The 21,679-nt window shown below is 39.4% G+C and overlaps 1 protein-coding gene across 10 annotated transcripts in view; it reads left to right on the top strand.

Moving 5' to 3' along the window:
• Window positions 1-21,679, top strand: part of LRP1B (LDL receptor related protein 1B) — a 666,036-nt gene that overhangs the window by 47,116 nt on the left and 597,241 nt on the right. The window lies entirely within an intron of this gene.

The following is a 21,679-nucleotide window of genomic DNA, read 5'->3' on the forward strand; positions in this document are numbered from 1 at the left end:
CAGCTGTCAAAACAGTCTGCTTTAGATGGTTTCTAATAAATTTAGTCTGGAAGAAAACAGAAAAGTAAGGAATATTTTAACCTGGTTGCAAATATTAAGCCTCCAAGAGAATATCGATTTATTTAAATAATTGTGCTCAGTTTTGAAACTTAAATGTTAAAAAGCAAAGAGATTATTATTCATTAAAAGGATGTCATGAGTCATTTCAGTTTATTAACCCATGCTGCTCAGCAGAGGAAAAGCAGAGGAAATACCAGGTCCCTGCTGAATAAAGTTTGATCATTGTGTTGGGTGTTGATGAACTGAAACAGTGACATTCAGCAAACAGGTTTAAGGCTTTTGTGGCAGATATGAAATGGAGAGTAAATATTCCTAGTGGACTGTATAAGTTTATGCCATCAGCATCTCCGATTGCTTCAGTCAATCATAAATCCCTCCGAGACAGCACTGGAATTGGCCTCATGTTACGCAGGCTCATTGACTTTTATTGTGTGAAGTATTTCATCCTCTGCAGGAAGAAGACAGTGTGGCAAACACAGTCTCTGCCTCCAACTTGTTCATCGTAGCAAGGAAGGGAGTTTGCTGGAAAGGGAATCAGGACAGCGACTTGCTTTTGGTAGAGAAGGAGATGCTGTGGCTATTTTAAGAGACATCAACCTCAAATCCAATTAATTAATTGCATTTTTGCAGTACTCCAAACATGCTTTCATGTGTTATGTCTGTCTGGGGTGTCGACAATGTCATTTTTCTACTTCTCTCAATTTTCACTCTACAACTCCCTGAGAGCTTGACACATACAAAAGGCAGCCAGACTGAGACTTTATTCTGCAGTCTGTCCCTGATGGGAGTAAGTCCATGGTGCCCATTAAAGTGAAGGGATTTCAGCACAGGAACCAGTGGTCTGCTTGGACACAGCTGGAAAAACCAGAGCTTAAAAATATTATTTCAGAACTGCAACTGTGAAGCTGGTGACTCACTGTAGAAAGTGCTGACATAATAAACCCTTCCTATGCATGTATTTTTAACATGTACAGTACTACATGGATGAAATGCGGTTAAAAATACAGAGTTCTGGATTAACATTAAAAGAAATTGCCATAATTACTGAGCACAACATTTCTCAAGGAAAAATTCAGGTTTCACTATGAAAACACCCAATTCTGTGTCTCCATGCCAAACAGGAGATAGACCTGCAAGGCCTGTTGGCAAAAGGATAGAACATTTCCATCTAATGGAAATTAAATGATGTCACATGTAAGGATTTGGTTGACGTTGGCCAAGAAAAGTAAAAGTAGTAAAAGATTATTTATTATTAAAGGCTGTAAATCACCGTGGTCAGATCTCTTTAGCAGGGAGTAGTGCCTCAGCTGGCTGGATGTCATCCCTGGTGAGCAGTAAGTGACTAATAGCATTCCTGTTAGGGCGAGCGGAGCCCACCGAGAGCTTTGTAAATGTTCCCAGTTAATTAAGATATTACCAGTTCAGCAAAAATAATAAAAATATTAAAAAAACTGAATAAATGTATATACAATTAGCATGTTTTAATGGATTCATTCTTTGATCATTTATCTCCCGGTCAGCATTACTTTCAAATACGATAAAAATGGAAGAGATGTTGAGCGTAACCCAAGTAAGTGCAGCTGCGAGCTTCTCCCGGAGTGGTGCAATGCTAATGCTCTTTACCACCACACACACCTACGTGCTGACTCTTCAGCTGAAAGCATTTCCAATTAAGAAATGAATCCAGGTGCCTGATGGTGTCAAGGAAAACAGAGAGAGATGTTAGATTTTCGCAACACCTGTAAACTTTAGTATGACACGAGTGGCAGCAAGTAGAAAGACTTGCTGCTTTAATTGTAGGAAGAAAATCATATTTATGTTAGCTTTCTTACCTTTCAGAGGCTTTTTAATAGGCTGAAATGTATAGCTGAAAGGAAAAAAAAATGTGCCTGAAGCTAGAAAAAAGTCAGGCCTGTTCCTCTTTCATCTTGCTACAATTAGAATACAACTGTAAACCAGATATTTCAAAAATTGTTTATGAACTCACAGGTCTGAGCTGAATAACCATCTGTAATACTTTAAAAATTAAAATCCCTTTAGGAAATAGTGACCTTGCAGAGTTTAAGTTGCATATGAAATTCTGAAGGCTGAATTACTTAGGAGTAGATATGATCTAGATAAAAACAAAGTTTTAAAAAGTACAGGCTGTTCCTCTCCATCCATCCAAAGGGCATGAAGAAAACCTGATTCCTCTCCAAGCTTCTTGTGTGAGCTGTTTCTTGCAGTGTGCTCATTATCCAGACACCAACAGCAGTGTGATGAGCTGTGCATCTCATGGAGCACCACAGAGGTGCTAGAGTTGAGGCTCTTGGGTGTTCAGCTGTTTTCTGTGTAGAACAGAAGCCTAGCTAAAAGGGAGGGTGCTGAATGCTGTCTCATAAATTCAGCTCTCCCAGTGGAGCTAAGGTATTATACCTACTCGTCTGCGTGCTTAGGACCCTGCACTGTCAGTAGTAATAAGACTGTTGGCTTATCTTGTGTAGTGGTGGTCTGCTCAAGTCTTGCTCCACTCTTTCTTCTCTACCATTGTGTCAAAGGTGATGCTCCTGTGGAAGTTTCTTGTGGGAACAGAGAAGTTTCCAGTGGCCTCTGATTGTCAAACATTACAGACATTTTATTAAATGCTAAATAAAAGACGTCATGGAAGGAAAACCATAAAGAGACAGAGCTTGGCCAAAATATTGTGCAGCAAAATGGTCTATAAATTAACATGCTAGTTAGCTCCAATACCAGCAGAAGCAGAGAACCTTATATTGGTCATTACGGGGCACTTACGGGTTTTTACAGCAGGCTGAACTTTCTGCCAGTTAACTTTTATGTTGTTTTTAAACTTGATCATCTTTGCTGCTGTTGTCCAAATGCCATTAATTTAAAGAACTGTCAATCAAAGGTGATTATTAGTATGCTGGGCTTGCAGTGCTCTGCATATACAGCAGAATGCAATGAAGGCTGAAAAGCTATAGTCAGTCTTGCTTGTGTATAGGATGGAGATCAAATATGACAGTGGCTGTTAACAAAATGATAAAGAATCTCAAAGTGGATGATATAATTGAAATTGTACTTTGAAGTTGAATGTGGAGTTTTAAAATTCCATTATTTAACGTGTAACTATAAAAAAAGGTACTTTCTAACGAGTAGGTCACAGTGACATGATGTAGTCAGCTTTTAAGAGATTTTTTTTCTTGCAGATAGAAGTTGCCAAATTCAGAGTTGAAATCTGAAATTGATGGAAAAGTTCTACTAGTAGTGCAAAAATACAAGTTAAGTGCCTGTAGGAATGAATACTACTGTAAATGAGGGATATAATATTCATTCTGAAAACAAATAAGTAGATATATAAACCCACAAAAATATACAATTATTTCACTAATTGTAAACTTCTACTGGCAGCACATCAGAAGTCTGGTGAATGGCTGAGCTAGGTTGGTTACAATTTAGGTCTGTGGACTTTTGCTTTTCTTTATAGACAGAGGCAGAGTTGTACCTAAAACAGAGCAAGAAACAGTAATAAACTGATATAACCAGCACAAAATCTCAATAGTGTACAAAATGTCACTTAAGGGGCTCTTTGATGTTTGTGGAAACAGGGCATTAGCTTTATTTGTCAGTGCTTTCCATTTGCATTTCTGTGCTCTTTGCTTCCTAAGGAAATCTTTTTCCATTTAATTAGAAAGAAAAGCGAAGATATATACTTGTTAACAGACTTAATTTGCGGTGTTATGCCAAAGGTTCTTTGTGAGTCTTGGGAGGGAGTGTGAGGTGAGAAGAAAATTTCGTATTGTTCCTTCCAAGCCCTGAATGTTAATGGTTATTGCTTCTTTCTTGTCGCTTTCTCCATTATATCTGTGGTTGAGTTCCACTCTTTTTATTTTTATGCTAATTTTAAAAAGAAGCTATCTCACCTGCCTCACCACACCATGCACCCGCAGTTGTGTACGTCCCTCTATTTACACTTAACTTTGGAAATCATGTTAGTGCTTTTTTTCACAGGAGTAAGCAAAACAAAATATGGAAAAATAAAAGCAGACAGCAGTGAAGAATCTTGTAAAATTTGTATGTTTTGAAAGAAGGGATTAGTCACAGTACAAAACGGTTATGGTTAAGGCACTTTTAATAATGGGCTGAAAGTGGTTAAAACACAGAGCAAATTCTGGTTCTGCGTGTTGTGATATCTGTGACTTTCATAATCTAAAAATCCCAGTCTGGTATGTATAGTGTAAAAAATTGTTATTTAATTGAATGAAGACAAAGTTTTTCCAAACTTGAAATTTACCTAGAATTATGGTCATCTATTGCCTTTGCTAATTGTGAGGACTGTGTTAAAAAAATCAAGATCAATCACAGAATCACAGAAGCATTACGGTTGGAAAAGACCTCCAAGACCATCTGGTCCAACCATCCCCTACCACCAATGTCACCCACTAAGCCATGTCCCTAAGATGTTAGTTTGCTTTTCACTGAAGTACCTGTAGTATGAATAATGTTCTAATTGGCTGTTTTAGTAAATTTTCTTAATGCATGGACTCTGTACCAAATCACAATGTTTGCAACATGATTTTTCCTAGCTCATGTTAAAAAAGGCTTTCTCTTTGTACATTTCTGTTTTTACACAGACAGATTGCCCATCAATATTTTGCAAGTAATGGTCAAAAAAGTAGTCTTTCTGAACTACATCAAGTAGCTATTTGTAATGCCAAAGGCCTGAGGACACAGACATTTTTCACATTAAACTAATCAACAAACAGCAGCAGTATAAACCTTAAAATGACTTCCAGGTGCTACAGCTTTTGAAGGACTGTCCAGGTGCACTGAGGTTGGTTGCTACTAGGCGGAGGTGACCAAAGTGTCAGGATGGAAGACATCTGTGAGTTTTCTTAAAACTTTTTGGTAATTGCCCCACTATAGCTTTGCAATTTAATGTAATAATAGCAAGGTACTTCAATGTACCTCATAGAAAGCAATTTACACATTGAAGAATATATTGCTCTCGTCCTCTCCTCTTCCTAATTACCGTCTAAAATGTTACATCTGCAAGCATCTTCCCATGATTTCCAGGGTTTGCTGCAATACCCTTGACTATTTTACTTCACCCCTTTATTTGGTTACTGCCTTTTCATACTCTTATAGCAGTGATGTACCCTGCAGTGCTTGAGGCTCATTTCATAGTAGTCCACCATAGCCACGTTCCTACAGAAATTCCTTGTGGTTGGTGTAGGTTAGGGGTATTTACCTCTGGAGCAAGCTGCAAGACTGTGGTCCTGGATTTTCAGATTTTAAATTATCTGGTAATGCTTTGTCTGTAAAGTACAGTGTATGTTTATAGTAGCATTTAAGTGAAAAAAGATTTATAATCCACAAAAATTGCTGGAAAGAAAATAAAGCAACAACAACAAAAAAGGACTAAGAATCAAATAAAATTAAACTCCATATCCCAAATATTGGTATGATTAATTGTATTTAATTTAACTCCACTGCTGAAGAGGACTCCAAAAGCAGTTTCTCCTAGATACTAGGAGTAGAAAGGTTGAATTTATTTCTCCAACAGCCGTTGCCCTGTGTACTGGCAGAGCTCAGGGTCAACCATTTTTGGGGAGCTGCTACGTGGGCTCAGCCATTGGACTGGGCCTGCACAGCAGAGCTCAGGTTCGAGAGCCCTCCTTCTGAACCTGGCCACTCGCAAACTTTCCCAGTCTCACCAAGTTCAGTTCCGTGATCGCACTTTTTTTCTCAGTTTTCAATAGGAAAACCTGTTACTGGTAGGAGAGGTTGTCAGAAGGCCATGTGAGATGCCATTAGTAGGACTTGTGGGGACTTACCCTGCTCGATTCAGACCTCTTGAGCAGCCTCAGCAAGACTTCAGGAGAGCTGCTTGCTCATTGTTAACACGCCAGTAACTACAGAACGAGGTTTAGGAGGCTATTTGCAGCCTGGAGGAGTTGTCATGTGTTCCATATAAAAAGCTAATGTAGTCTTCTTTTAGAAATAACAGCTGGAAGTCGCGCTGCAGCAGGTAGGACAAGCTATACTTGAAGTGGTTTTGCCGTGCCCAGGAAAAAGTAAGTGAGTGAACACCAGTGCTGAGAGCCAGCACTGCAGCTCCAGAAATGGATCATCCAACTGCACAGGGAGATGCAGAAGTGCCAGGGCAACATCCACATCCCAGTCCACCATGGACTTTGCAGTGAAGCAGCCAAATAACCTTCACGGTATCCAGTTGCCACCATCTCTGCTAATTTCACATGGTCTGCCTGAGCTATACCGAGTCAGGTTATTTCGGAGGGAGATCCTGGAAAGTTTTTGTGTGGCAATGCTGAAATCCCATTCAGTCATTTTTGGGAATGTTTCTGGATTTCAATTTGAAATTATTTTTGTTGAATGGTTTACTTTGTTTTTTAGCAAGATGATGTAATGCAACATTAGGATGAGCCTAATTTAAAAGAGTAATTGGACCAACGTAATGTTTTGTTCAAAACATTGATTTATGCATGTTTTGAATACGTAGGTGTCATCCAGAAGTGGAAAAAAAGACATCTTGGAGTATCTGTGTTATGCAGCGTATTAGTTATGTGCTTTGTATCTGGTTTGACTAAAGTTAGACTGTGCTGAATCCAAATGATATTGTGTTCTCTCCCCCACACTATGCAGAAAGACAAGGAAGTTAATAAAGCACTGCCAGCATTATATATTTCTAACATTTTACTGACTATGCTATGTAAATTAAATATTTTTTGATCAAGAAGAAGAGAAATCATCAGTCATGTCAGACATCTGCAGTCATAGCATTTAGAGCTAGGGCTGAATTGCTACTTAATTTAAAAACCAGAAGTATAAGAAATTGTACATCTAACTTGACATTTCACATCCTTCCTCTACTTGAGGAGGGAATCAATTGTGTGCTTTATCAAGCAATATAGGGTTTTAATTTCTATTATCCTTTCAACTGCTCCTGTCACAAAACAATTGTGGTTTGTGTTCATGTGAAATTACAGATGATAAATCATTAACAGTGGCAACATATCCTATTATGTATACAATATACATATGTAACAATTAGCAGTATATGTATAGAAATGCACTAAGTTATAATAATGTACGTGTAAGGACATATCGGACCTGCTCTGAGTGGGAAGGGATGACCTTCTGCAGTACCAAATGAATTACAAAATCTTTTCTAGCTACTACAAGTGTATAGATCATATTGTTAGAGCACCCATAAAAGTCATAGTTACTGTCAAATTGAGAAATTTTAGTTCAGTACTTCTGTTTGTCTTTCGCTGTCATGGGAGAAAAGAAATCCTTCTTATTAGAAGGACAAGATGTACCACTGGATACTGCCTTGACAAATGACCTTTTCCTAGCTTTAATAGCTCCAGAAAGTGTACCCTTGAAAACAAGCTTGCGTTTACATTTGCCATTTGAATGGTTGGGCGTTGCGTGTTTTGTTTTGTGTCTTTGGGTAGCTTTATTTAAAATTGCCTTTTGACATGTTTCTCCTATACATTTCTCCGGTGCTAAGGAACAGCCTGGAATTTCTCCTGCTGCTTTGGCTTTACTAAACTCTTCAGTTCTGTAAAATACAGATGCTGAATGCCTTAATGAGACAGGCAGGTGAGGTGTTACTTGCTGCTCTGATATTGCCTTGTGGCATTAAGAGGAAAAAGGCATTATTGCAACTTTTCGCTAGGGAAGGACAGAATGTATCCCTCTGTGTTCGTTAGGCCATGTCAGGCTGTGGCTGTCCCCTCACAGCTGAGATGACAGGAGGCCATCCTTCAGAGCAGCAAACGTGTCAGCCCGCTGTCCCCTCAGCTGTCATGGCATCGTTGTGCATATGGCAGAGGAAAAAAGGGGGCAATCGGATTGAAACACGGATCCGTGCAGGCAGAAAGAGCATGGCTCAACAAATGCAATCTTTACTTTAGAACTGGGAATGAAAACACGAATCCGCCTTTATTAAAGTTTGCACAGCTGCCTCTTATTACTCACATGGTAGGTGAGAGGGGTTATGCTCCTTCAGCACAAAACACTTGCTTTCTCATGACATTCTCTGTTTGGCCAGCCTCAAAACATGCTGGTTTGTTTTTAATAAGACTGTAGTGATGTCCTATGGTCTCTATAATAACTGGCACAGCTCTCAGCCCACGTGGTGCCTTGCCTGAACCTCTAGGAAGCAAAGCTTGAGGAGCCCCAAGCACCTGGAGGAAGTGCTGGTCCCTGGGGGAGGTGTATGGCCTGCAGTAGGGCCTCCAGAAAATGGCTGGATCTTAGGAAGTTTTTAGCAAGCACAGCTCAGAAAATACAAGTTTTTCTGTGTGCATAAGTAATTCAAAGCAGCTATACAAATACCTAAAATGAAATCAGTAATGCAGCTGGAAATCTATATCATTCATACAATTCACTGCATCATACTTTGACCCAGACTATTTATGTAGCTTCGTAGGCAATGAAAATAACTATACAGCTACTGAGAATGAAAACAGCCTGTGCAGAGTGCAGCTTTCACAGCTATCTGGTGCCAGAAGTGACGCTGAAAGCCATTACATCTGAAGACTGCTTCAGGATGGATTTTTGATGCAGCGAAATCATACACTGAATGTATTGTCATTAAGTTATGTGAAAACATGATGATAATGTGACAGGCAAAAATAAATGTGGAAGTGTTGACCTGTGTAGAAAATAAACTGTTGCAGGGAAGTAAATCAGATATAATGTCTTTGATGACCATATCAAAGTGATTGACAGTGTGGCATATGAGGGGAAACAATATCTAGAGGAAGGGCAGAGAAAAGGAAGAACTGGAAGGATGTTAAAAAAAAATGCTTACAGTTCTGACTCAATGTTTGATATATCAGATTGATTAAGAAAAAAAAAAAAAGCTTATAACTCCTGAAATTCACAGTTTGTTGAGATTCACTAACGATAAGGCAGCTTGCTGGAGGATCCAGAGGCTGCCTAGGAAGACAAAAAAAAAGTGATTCAATTTCCTGGCATAAACTTGATCTCATTTATTCCAGTTATTGCAGATTACTGTAAACTAATTATTGAAGCCTTCCTTGGTGCAGAGGCACTGCTACTCTACAGATTCAGGAGGGAAGCCTGAATTCCAGCATCTACTGTCTGTACAGCAACTTTTATTGAAGCCCTGAATAAAACCACCCTGCTCAGTACTTTTTAACTTACATAATGTATTTCAGTCCCAATTGCTCTATCTATTAACCTATATACACCTATACTGGGAAAAAAATGAGTGCAAACCTAAGATGCAGTTTGCTATTTCAGTCTGTCCTTGAAACTTCAAATAAATCAGACAGAATAAGACCACTTTAATTTCCACCAGCAATCGTAGTAGTTTTCCACAGCAAGTAGCAGGGCTCTCACTGTATTAACTCAATATAGTTGCAACATATTTACAGAGGTTTTTATTATTTTCAGATTAAAATGTAGTGTCAGAGATAATGCATTTCCATATAACCATACTTTAGGCAATAACACATCTTTTAAAATATCAATAGCATTGTACACAAAGGTCCACTTTTTCTTTGGGAAATAGAAATGTGGAGTTTTTTCAACTATGACATGCTTTTAAAATACTACAGTCTACTGTCACTAGGCTTTAATAAGGGCAAACATCATACAATAAAATAAAAGGTCATTTATGACAAGAATGTAAATATACAGTAAATCCTTAGCAAAAATATGCCTTGAAGTTGGTTGGGGAGATGGGGGTTATTCCAGTCTAACTTTCAAAAGTGGAGGGTACCTTAAGCTGCTTGTTTGTTTATAAACAATCATTATTATTTATAAATCTCATGCTCTGAATAAGCCTTCTTTCCTGTTTGCTTTGCATGCAAGAGCACACACTCAGCCTGTAACTTCTTCAAGCTGATCCCTACCATAAAGGCAGCTCATCTAGCTAAGGGGTAGGTGAGTGAGTGTAAATATCCTTTTTTTTTTTTTTTTAACAGAGGCCTCTGTTTCTCTCATTAAGCCAATATGAGCTATATTTACCAAAGAAAAATAAAAAAGAAGGGTAAGTTAACACTGATCCTCAGCAGCCTTGCTGGCAGAGCAGCCCCTCTGTAATTGCTGATGCCAGGGCTCCCCAGTGTAAATGCAAAGCCCCAAGACAGGTGCTGCACTGCAGCAGGGGAAAGCCCTGAACGCATTGCCTATAGGTGACACCCACCAGCAGTGTTCAGGTGCTTTGGGGTGCCCCAGAGATCAATTACATGGATTGACGGTTACTAGGATAAGACCAGATTCAACTGGTTTAGGCCAGAATTACGAACTCCTGCTATTGCCTGAAAATGATGCATTTCCTCAGAGGTTTGGAAATGCATCTCAGTCCGAGATAAATGAGAAATGGGGATAACAAATACGTGAACTAGAAGTTGTCCTAGATCTGACCATTCAATGACTTGGTTTGGTTTTGATTTTGTTCACTCTCTATACACCCCTATAGAGGACTTTGCTTTCTCCATGCATATTAGTAATATCATGCAGGGAGACTGATAAGATTCAGCGAAAGCCTGAGGGAAGAGGTGACGTTACTCTTTTAATTCATTTCTACATAAATGGTTTTTGATGCCTCCAAGTATCAAAACTGTTTTCTGCATCTTTGCTTCTATCCTAAGACATTTATTTTTGAGAAACACTTCTATCCAGGTCTCTTTTTTTTTTTTTCTCTTCCTGTTAAATAGAGGTATTTATTTAAGGACAAGCGCAAGGTGCTGGGAGGGGCAGGCACAGTGATTGAGCTGTGGGCTCCAAATTGCAAAGACTTTTAAAGCTGGGTGTTATTAAGAGTGCATTTAATCAGAGAAAGTGACAAACAATTTGTTGTAAGACACATAAATACTAGTTGGAAACTAATTTCAGTGGCATAAAAGACAATCAACCCTTGCATATAAAGTAAATGGAAAAAAGTGTAGACCTGCATGTTATTACTCATGCCGTGCACTACATTCATTTAGAACAATTACTTTCTTCTTTTGACCAGAACAGCCTTTTTATATCCCCAGAGCAAAGCAGGAGCAGAAAAGTATTCAGAAAATACAGTAATATGCAAAATCAGCCATGAGATTTTCCTTTTTTTTTTTCTTCGTAGTTGGTCGTATTTAATAATCATAAACTGCCTTGTTGCTTAAGAGCCTGACCTTCTCCGTTAGCAAAGCTCGCACCTAAGAATCCTGCAAAGTTTCAATTTCTAAATGTCACAAAATATCAAATGGGTGCAGAAGACAAGAAGCAAGTCAATAAATGTTTGTATTCTTCTCTTGATGCTCTTTTGTATTTCATTTTATATGGGGAAAAAATTAACCCAAAATTTAATCTCTCCTCCAAATAAAAGAAAGCAAGAGAGCAGAGCCTGGGGTAACAGTCAGTTAAAATATTGATTACAGTGCTTAGCAATTTATGGAAAAATAAATAAATAAGGCTGAAATGCCTTCAAACTATTTAGGAGAAAGCATACTGTTTCCTATGGTGGGAAGAAGTATAATTAAAAAGCTATCAACAGCCTGGGATTGTCAAAAGTACTTTGTCACCTGAAGCACATTCCTTGTAATTATCTTTTGGGCTTTAAGCTAGATCACCATTAACCTCCAAAGGAGAAGGGTTACTATGCTTTCTGGTGTGAGAAATTGTATCATCATGTAAATTAAACCCTGTTAGGTAGTCAAATTGGATTTGGGAAACGATTGAGTATTAAACCTAGTCATGTATATTATCAAATGACACAAAGCATGACATGCTAAGAGGGAAAGAAACAGAAAATTATTTTTTTCTGTCGTTAAAAATGTCAACATTCTTGTACAAAAAGTACTTCTGGGTGGAAGGGAAAAACGAGGAAAGGAAGTATTATGTAGATGTATGGAGTCTCTGATTACAGAATGATTTTTTTGAAATTTCCATGGAGCAGAAAATGAGAGGTCCTGGTGTAAACCGATAATAATAAGGCAGCAGTTGAATCACGTTTATCTGCACCTTGGGATCTCACCTCTGACACATAATTCCCCTTGTTGGTCAGCACAAGCTCCTTCTTCCCATAGGAACCGGTTAACCAAATTCCCCATTGGTAAATCTGCAGCAGCGGAGGCTGGAAGGAGGGCAGCTCACTTCTCTGCAGCTGACTCCAGCTGGTATTGTGGGGCAGATCAAAAGGTTTTAACCAAAGGCTGAAAAATTAATAGTAGTTTTAAAGCATTGATGGGATATCTGGGAAAGAACGGAAAAAATATGGCCAAATTTTCTTTTAACTGTAGTCCGTACGTGACTGAAAAAAATCGTGTTTTGAATGAAAGCAGAACAAATGCCTTTTGAGTATAGATTTTTTTCTTGTTAGCTTTTTTCACTGTGCTGACGAAGGTGCAGCATTTCATGGACCAGCATCAATGCAGGGGTAGTTTGATCAGGATCTGGTGCTTGGCATTGCTGGAGGGAAGCCAGGCACGGTGTCAGACTGAGCACCGTGTGCTTCTGCAGCACTGTAGGGCTTGCAGCTTGTAAGTTGAGGCATATTAGCTGAATTTCAGAGTGGCCTGTGGTGATAAACCCATTTGTTGTCCCATTCCATTGACTGTAGGCTCCTGGGGCAATCCCGTGCTTGCAGCAAACAGCTCTGCAGGCCCAGCTGGTGCATGAGGAGAACGTGGGCTTGGTGTTCCCATCTGTGCTCCAGGCTCCAATTTTTGTCCATGCAGTGTCCAGTTCTGAGCCCAGCACTCCTACTTGCAATGGTCTCTTTGACATGTAAAAGAAAGTCTTTGCACACCTGCAAAATCAGGGTGCGGAAAGAACGCTGATGGTCTTCAGGTAGTGGTGAGGGTAGGGTGTACAATGAGGGTAGGATGTACCAGGTATTTTTCTCAGAAACAGGAGTGAAACCCAGCGCTTTGCAAATTGCTAGCATGCAGTTCATCATTAGGAAGCACACGCTTCTTTGTAGTCACTAAATATAAAAATAATTTGCCAACAATCCCCCAAGCTTTCTGAAAGTTTCTTTTTTTTATTATTATTTTATTTTTTTATTATTTTGAAGAGAACTTCATTTTATTTTATTTTATTTTTTCTGCCAAATTACTGCATGTTGACAATGGGCTGTATGCAGTCTTTCTGCTTTCAACTTGTGGAAAGTGGGTAATTGAAGTGGTGTGCACAATAAATGAGAACATCCATTGGTTCCATATAAACCTTTTAAAAGCCTCCGAATGGAGAGTAAGGCAGGCTAATATGAATTGCAAAAGGACACAATTAATTTGTACATGAAAGAAGATTTTTAGTATGCCATTAGCCTCTGTAACAGCCAAAAATAAAAAGGCAATCCTGTATAACCTTGCCAAAAGTATGACAAACTGCTTGTCATGAAAAAGTTTTCTATTTTAAGCAAATGCATCACGTTTTTATAAAAATTACTCTGTTAACTCTTACTTGCTGCCAGTGAAATTACATTTAAAAATGGTAGTAAAAGGTATGCTCATTTCAGCAGTTCAAAAAACTCACGATCATCTGCTAAAGCAAGTGGAAGTGCTGGTGTTGTTGCTGTTGGGTTTATCCTGAAGACTTTTGAATTTTCAGTAAAACACCTCTGTCTCATTCCCTCTGGGTTCCTATTCCTTATTAATAGAAGCATCAGGAAAAAAAATGTCACGAGGAAGTTATGGATTCCCACTCTACCTCCCATATCTTTAAGAAGCTAAATTTTACCTTCATTTTTTTTTCTTTTAATTGAAAGTCTTTTCTCTTTTATACCCCTTTCTTCTCCCTATGTTACTTAATTGTTTTCAGCATATATTGTATGCATATATTATAACATATAATCCATTTTTAGAAGTATGTAAATTCTAACAAATTTACTTTTATTATCATTAAGTGGTTTTATTTCTAGCCATAGCTAGCCAAGGTCATAAACTGCTCTTGAAGATTCCTGCTAACAATGAAAGTTAAATTACACTACAGATATTAAAACGACAAGATTGTGAGACTGATAAATTATTTTCTACATACCATGAAGAAAATGAATCATGGGATTTCAGTAACCTGATTTAATCAATAGTTCTGTAATTCCTAGTCAATCATAGATTACTTCTATCCATCATTACAAGAATGCAATAATTTCTAGTCATCTATGAAAGTATCCGAAGGTATTAAATAATACAGATAGAAGAGCTCTTATGAAACAACAGGGAGCTGGTGTCTTGTCAGTGCATGTGAGCAATGATCATTTATGTTAATCGCACTTAAAATATCACAGTAGCCAAAAGAGAGACCCCTGAATCTCACAGTAATAATAGGGATTGCAAATTGTATTTACTGGAAATATGGTGGGGAGTATTTGCTGGCAAAGTCTATTTTTCAAATATGCATATTATCTCTTCATGCTTTCTGATGTTTAATAAGTATTTATTTGGAAAAAAAATCATTATGATAATTTATGTTACAATAAACAGTGGTATGAGCAAATTTTATAAGCCTTTCTCATCTGCCCACTAAGAGACTTAACTATCAGTCTGATTTTTTTCATCTGTAGGGCTCATTTGTAACTCTGTTCAAAGTCACTTGGTAGAAAGGAAGGGATGGTTTCTCCATGCCTGTGGTGATGGGGACGATCCATCTCCACATGGACATCTCCATGCCCGTGACTGCCAGTGCTCCGGGAGCAAGCAGGGTGCCTGAGTTCACATGGGTGCTCATGCTGCTTCAGCCAGAGGCACAAAGGGCTTTTGCCAAAAAGAACACACCTTCTTTCTTCCTTTTTTTTTCTCCAAAAATGAGCAGAAATCTGTGATATCCTTAAATGGTATGGAAATGGAAATGAAGCTGCTTAAATGCCATGTTTTGCCCATGTTGTGGCAGGTACTATACCTAAAAGTTGCAGGACTGAAGCAGCACTTGCATTCAAGATAAGGTCTGTCACATGCGAGTCCCAGTTGCACCAAAATAGTACAGTTTGTCAGTCTTGGCCTGGAAAAGCATGGACTTTCTCAAAGATGGGACTGACTGTGTTTTTTTTTCTAACCTTACACAGGGGAAACACTGCATAGTGACTGTGGGACTGAGTCCCACCGTTCTGCATTGGAAATGCTCAATATTGACTTTCCTTGTAATTGAGAACACTCCAGAGCAGAACAACTTCTATATTTATGTTGATACCTATTGGTTATACATGGCTGCACAAACGACTTCCTCCAAAGATCCAGTTGTGTCTCTTTGTGTGGGGTAGGCACATGATTACCTGTAGTCTGGCATATTGTGACATGGGCATATATATATATATATATATGTAGATTAATTGTCTTAATTATATAAGTTTACTTGCTATCCCAGGTTTCCCTCACTGTCTTTTCTTCTTTGATGCTGTAAATCAATAGAAAATGGGAGTGATGAGAAGCCTGTAGACAGTGTGTCTGTAGTTCTTGGGTAGCAGGTAATCTGTTTCTCATGATTATACCCTGTTTTTTCTTCTTCTTCTGCGATCCTTCTTTGCCATTTCTGACAAATTTCTCCACTCTACATTTTATTTCACTCATTTTTCCTCCCTCCTGTGGATAAATGCTGCCTCCATCAACCTCCCGTATCTCCTCCGGCGCTGCTGGTGAGCGTGGTGTTGCCTTCATCCTGCTTTCCGCTCCAGGCTATTCTCGCGTTGTGTTTCAGCTTTGCCATAACTCATGTTTGCTGCCACCTTTCCAGCTGTGGGAAATGCCCCTCTGGATGAGGCAGCCGTTGCTTTAAAGCAAGTAATGACAATTACAACCCCAGGAAGGGTTCCTATTATACATTGGCTACCTATTGAGCTAACCCTTGAATGGGACTGAATGGCAAGGACGAAGATCTGCAACCTTATCTAACGTTGCTGTCAGCCCTCACGTGGGCAGAAGGTTGGACCTCCTGAGGTCCTTACAGCCTAAATTGTTGTGTGGTTCCAAATATAGCCTTTTTTTCCCCTAAGAAATCTTTAAAGAGAAGTGTAAGACTCCCTAAGGATGCGTGAAGCATTTCCTCTTCATCCCCATCTGGATTTCTGTGCTTCGTTTTGTTTCCCAAAGAACCCATACTTGAAAGCACAGCCGGGGGATCAGGCTTCTTTCCAAAAGAGTTAAATAAATTCCAAGTTCCAATTAATCTGGATTTTTTTTCCTGCTTTATGTAATGAGATATAATGAGAAATTGGTAATGACTGCTCCCATATAGAAAGCTGGGAATTACGTAGAAAAGTATAATAATAATCCTGGAGTTTACTTGAGTGATTCTTTCCATGCCACTTACATTTCCTTGGATTATTTCTCTAGGAAAAAAAAAAAAAAAAAAGTTAGGTGAAGGGTTGCATCGTTCACACTATAACTTTTGAGAAGAAATGTGGAAAGGCAAAGAGTCAGACTCACCCTGGCATAATTTGATTAGTTTCAGTGAAGTTGCACCAGGGACTAATTTGGCCCGAGAAGTTGGTAATCATGTAACGCAGATGTTACAGTGTTTGAAGGCAATGGTCCATAATAGTAGAAGAAACAATATTACACCCCAAAGGACCCATCAAGTGAATGAGATGTTAGAGAGGTTTTTTACACAAACATTGAATCAATACTGGTTGCAAGATCCAAGTGTGCCTAAGAAAATAAAGCACTTTACTCAGTCTTAACATTTTAGATTAAACCTGCTGTTGTCTATTTTAAAGCAACTAGAGGGCATTTTAATATTGTCCTCTGACTGCCTAGATGGAAATGGACAATCTGATGTGCAAATGGGAATCCTATTTCCTTATCAATAGTCTTAAAACTTTAGTCATTATGTCTTCATGTACTGCTCAAAATCTCGCAAGGTGTTTGTCTGAATAGAAATGCTTAATGGAAGTTTATAAAATATATTCCTACTTTTATTGGAAGGAAATTTATGTGAAATTCTAAAGAGGTTTATGTATTTTGAAAAACAGTTACAGTTTGTCATCTGGAGGATAGAGGTCAGAGACTTATTAGAAATAGAACAATTATGGTTTGTACCCCGTGATTAAATATCAGAAGCATTAATGAGCCGCAACATTACAGTCAAAATATTAAAATAAAAATGACAGTTGGTCTTGTAAAAGGCTAATGAGTGTGTATGCACATATAGGCCTTCTGTAATTTAAAATTTGATAATGACCTGCATGTACTGATTCTTTCCTCCCACTCAAAAAAGGATGAAACATCCCAAATCTTTCATTCACCAATCTTTTGTTGTGATCTAGGCAAGCTTTGCATCACTGGTGGCTCCTTCCCAGTAAACTATCTAGTTAAAACAGGCAAGGGAGTCATAAGGGACGGAGATGATGAACCAAAAAGGGAACTTTGATTTCCTTTATGCATCTTTAACTGAGAGTAGAAAGAACTTCCCAGGTAACTCAAAGTATCAGGTATAGTCCAAGTAGTTCTCCTGGTGGTTCTCCCGAATACCATTCTGCTTTATAGCCTGAGAAAATGTCTTAGTGTGGTTTATTGTTTCTTAGCAGCTTGGGGTTTTTGCTTGTTTATTTTTTTTTTGTTCAGAATGGTCACATGATTCTCAATTTCTGCTAGCCTCGGCATCAGCAATGCCTTCATTGCTACTGGTTTTCTATGCATGTGCTTTATTTAGATTAAAAGGCAAAGTGCATTCATTCAAGGCTTAGGCAGTTTAGCATAATTAATTGTACAATACAAATAACTTAATTAAATTTAAACATTGTTAAATCAAAGTCCTCAGGAACCACGTTTACTGTTTTTGTACTGCCAGACATACACTCTCAGTCTTCTCTGGAGATTATGTTTTGCAGCGCACATAGCTCAAGAAAATGCCAGGGAATGTGAACCATCCAAGAAAGCCCTGCACCTGGTGAGAGCCCCTTTCCCTTGTGACAAAGAGGTTGAGCACTCTTGGTATAAAAAACTTGATCCCCTTAGCAGTTGGACAGCCATCACATTGGAAAAGGTTGAAATGACACCCATCAATCTCCTCTCCTTCAATTCCTCTCCTTGAAAGGTTGCCATTGCCCAACATAACACTGCACATTTTAATATCACACCGCATTTCTCATGCCTGTCCTACAGAAGGGGATAGAACGTGGCTGTCAGCCCCATGCGGTCTCCAGACAACTATGATTTCTTCATTACTCTTTCCATGATTGGATGTCAATTAGTGACTTAAAAATAAAGTCTTCATCATGTTAGCAATCCCTTGGGCTGGTGAGTCTCCCAGCACCTCAGCCATTTTATCTAATTTATTAGAGTGATAGAAGTGAAGTACTACTGTCAGGTTGCACTGGGGAGAGGCAGCAAATTAGCTCCTATGAGTTGTGGAGTCTGGAAGACCTGACCCCCATCCAGAGGGACCGCATCCGCCGAGGGGTCCTCTGTACACCCACACATTCCTTTCAATTCTGTGTCTGTTTTTGCCTGTATAATATGAACTCTTCTAGATATGCCCAACAATTGCATATTTATGCCTTTTTGCTACTCAAGAAAAAGGTTAAGAACAAAAATATCTGGCAGATAAGCAGCTTCAAAACTGCTTTTTCAAGATAGAGTCCAGGCAAAAGATTGTGTATTGACAACTGGTGTGATGTTCATAGAAATGACATCTGCCCATTAAAAATGTTCTCCATACTTTTCCCTCTCCTTTGGGATTTCAAGACTGCAAATCATTTTCAGGAGAGATGTAACCTTAGATCAAGTTATGTAAAAATATATCACTTCCATCAAGTGAAATAATCACAGTGTTATACAGGAATATTAAACAACTGCCTTCTCACATAGTGTGCACAAGAATTCTCAGAGTTTTCCTCTAAGTGTCTTCGATTGTTATTTTGTATTGTGACACCTGTAATTGTATATGGCAATCTAGACTTTAAAATCCTGACAAGGCTGCTGTGGATTCCGCAGCATACGTAAATCTATCACAGTGTACAGGATAGATTTTAAATTGATGGTACCACACCAAGCACTGAAATAAAAGCACTAGCAGCACTTATCCTTGTAGACTAATAGCTGCAAATGATTTTATGAATCATTAGCTCAGATCCTGTAGTCTTACCCATTTTAAGCCGTTTCTAGATTAATGCTATTTTGTCTGTGATACGATATTAGTAGTCTGCTGCAAAGCAGCTAGTTTCTAGCGGTGTGTCACAGAAATACTTCAGTGATGGAAGGGAGCTTGCAGAGCTGCAAGAGCTGCCCTGCAAAGCAGCTCTGGAAAGCTGTGCAGTTGGTTGTGCTCGCCTGAACATGAGCCGGCAGTGTGCCCAGGTGGCCAAGAAGGCCAACAGCATCCTGGCCTGTGTTAGAAATAGTGTAGCCAGCAGGACCAGGAGGTGATCGTCCCTCTGTACTCTGCTCTGGTGTGGTCACACCTTGAGTACTGTGTTCAGCTTTGGGCCCCTCACTACAAGTAGGACATCGAGGCCCTGGAGCATGTCCAGAGCAGGGCTACGAAGCTGGTGAAGGGCCTGGAGCATAAGTCCTGTGAGGAGCAGCTGAGGGAACTGGCGTTGTTTGGTCTGGAGAAGTGAAGGCTCACGGGAGACCTTATTGCTATATATAACTACCTGAAAGGAAGGTGTGGGGAGCTGGGGGTCGACATCTTCTTGCAGGTAACTAGTGATAGAACTAGAAGGAATGGCCTCAAGTTACACCGGGGAGGTTCAGGTTGGAAATGAGAAGACGTTTCTTCTCAGAAACAGTAGCCAGGCATTGGAACAGGTTGCCCAGGGAAGTGGTGGAGTCACGATGGTGACTGGGAGTATTAAAGGAAAGGTTGGACGTGGCGCTTAGGGACATTATTTAGTGGGTGACATTGGTAGGGGAGGGGTTGGAACAGATGATCTTGGAGGTCTTTTCCAAACATTGATTCCATGATTTTAAGAGCTGATGGATGGTGTGGACCAGGCTAGCTGGTGCTTCTTCCAAAGACTGTCTTGGGGTGATGCATGGGGCACGTGGGTCCCCACACTGCACCAAACACCAGTTGTTCCCTCCAGGCCATGTGTGGGACTTCTCTACTTGCCACCACAAGTGAGTGTTGAGAGGTATTTTCTTCCTCAGGGCACAAATGGGGCTACGAGTTCTCAGCTTTGGGAGGAAGCATCGTATCAGGCCTGATCTTCAGTCTACAAAATCTTCCCGTTACATGGGGGTGGAATTTGTTCTGTATGATAACAGTGTATTTAACCAATTTTTTTCTTGTTCAGTGCAATTAGTTTGTTTCTGTATTTCACTAAACACCATGTGGTAAACACCAGCAGCAGCATGGGGCAATGCGGCGGTACAGCTCTTGCTGACAGGAGCTGTAGCCTATTGATGAACTCCAGTCCTGCTTTCAGTGTTCAGCTGCTATTTTCTACCTATTCTTCTGTCAAAATGTGGTGAAATGTGCTTGCTTTGAGTAGGTTTTTCACAACTAGTGTTTACTACAGATGACATGCGTAGGGATGTGCTTTAAATAGCAAACCAGTACAACGAGAGCTTCGCGTTTGGTTGTTGGAGGTACATTGCCTGGCTTTGGGAACTTTGTGTACGTTTCCTTCCAGGGTGTTACTGCAAAATAAAGACTTATACTGACCATTTAGAAAGAGAAAAACAATGTTTATTATACCCATATTATGCCTTTTCCTGCAGCTGAACAGGATCAGTGGGTGTCTTCCTTCCACCCTCCACATGAATTTCCATTTCTTGATGTTGATTCATTCTTGGAGAAAATAAGAGGGCAAGTGTGACAGGAAATAACATTTTTCAGTGCAGGATTCAGGAGTTTGTTTTACTATAATTGTTGAGATTTGGTTACAGGAAGTCTTGATAGCCAGCCTTGTGTGACCTTCTGCATGGAAGTCCCTGAGAATTTCATCTTGGTGACCATGTTCTTGGTGTTCTTTGGCTCTTCCTTGTGAATGGCCATCCTGGCCAGGCCTGCAGGGCTTTTTCTGCCTCCCATTAGCATGGTGACAACAGGCCTTTGGGCAACTGATTGATTCGTGTAAATTTGATAATCACAATGGTTTCAATCACAGCTCTGTAAGGGCAACTGATAATTAAATGGAATGAGTAAAGCTGTTTAAGTAGTTACTTTAAAGTAGATGCCTCAACCCCAACCATTTACTTTGATGGGTAGTTAATATTAATGATCCTGAAAAGGTGGAATGGACTTGGGAAGAGAAAAAAAAGCCAGTGTGCCTGCATTTTCCTGTGCTGGCAGGACAGTGCTGGCATTTTCCACCTCTGCTGTCCTCCCAAGAGAAGCCAGACCCACCGTCCTCAGGAGGAGCTTCTCTACTCTCTGTGAAGTATCCAGAGCCAAGGAGATTAGGCTCTTAATCTTAAATACTTAGACAATGATGGGATGATGTCACATCTTTAACATGGTGGTAGAAAAAAAAATAATCTATGGATCCGTTGTTACTTAATTGGTTTTCTTTACAGTGCTGTTGAATCCAGGAGGATCAGAGGTTAGCAATAACAATGTGATATAAAGACCTGGAGTGCTGGAGGGCTGACAGTTGAAAAGGATGCACTTTCTGTAATGATAAGTTCTTGGAAACTGTTGCAGTTTTAATGTTGTTACTGCTGCATTTAATTTGCTTCTTCTGCAGTGGGGAATAAATGATGTTGAATGTATTTTC

The sequence above is a fragment of the Anas acuta genome, chromosome 6 (genome assembly GCF_963932015.1).
Source record: "Anas acuta chromosome 6, bAnaAcu1.1, whole genome shotgun sequence".
NCBI lineage: Eukaryota > Metazoa > Chordata > Aves > Anseriformes > Anatidae > Anas > Anas acuta.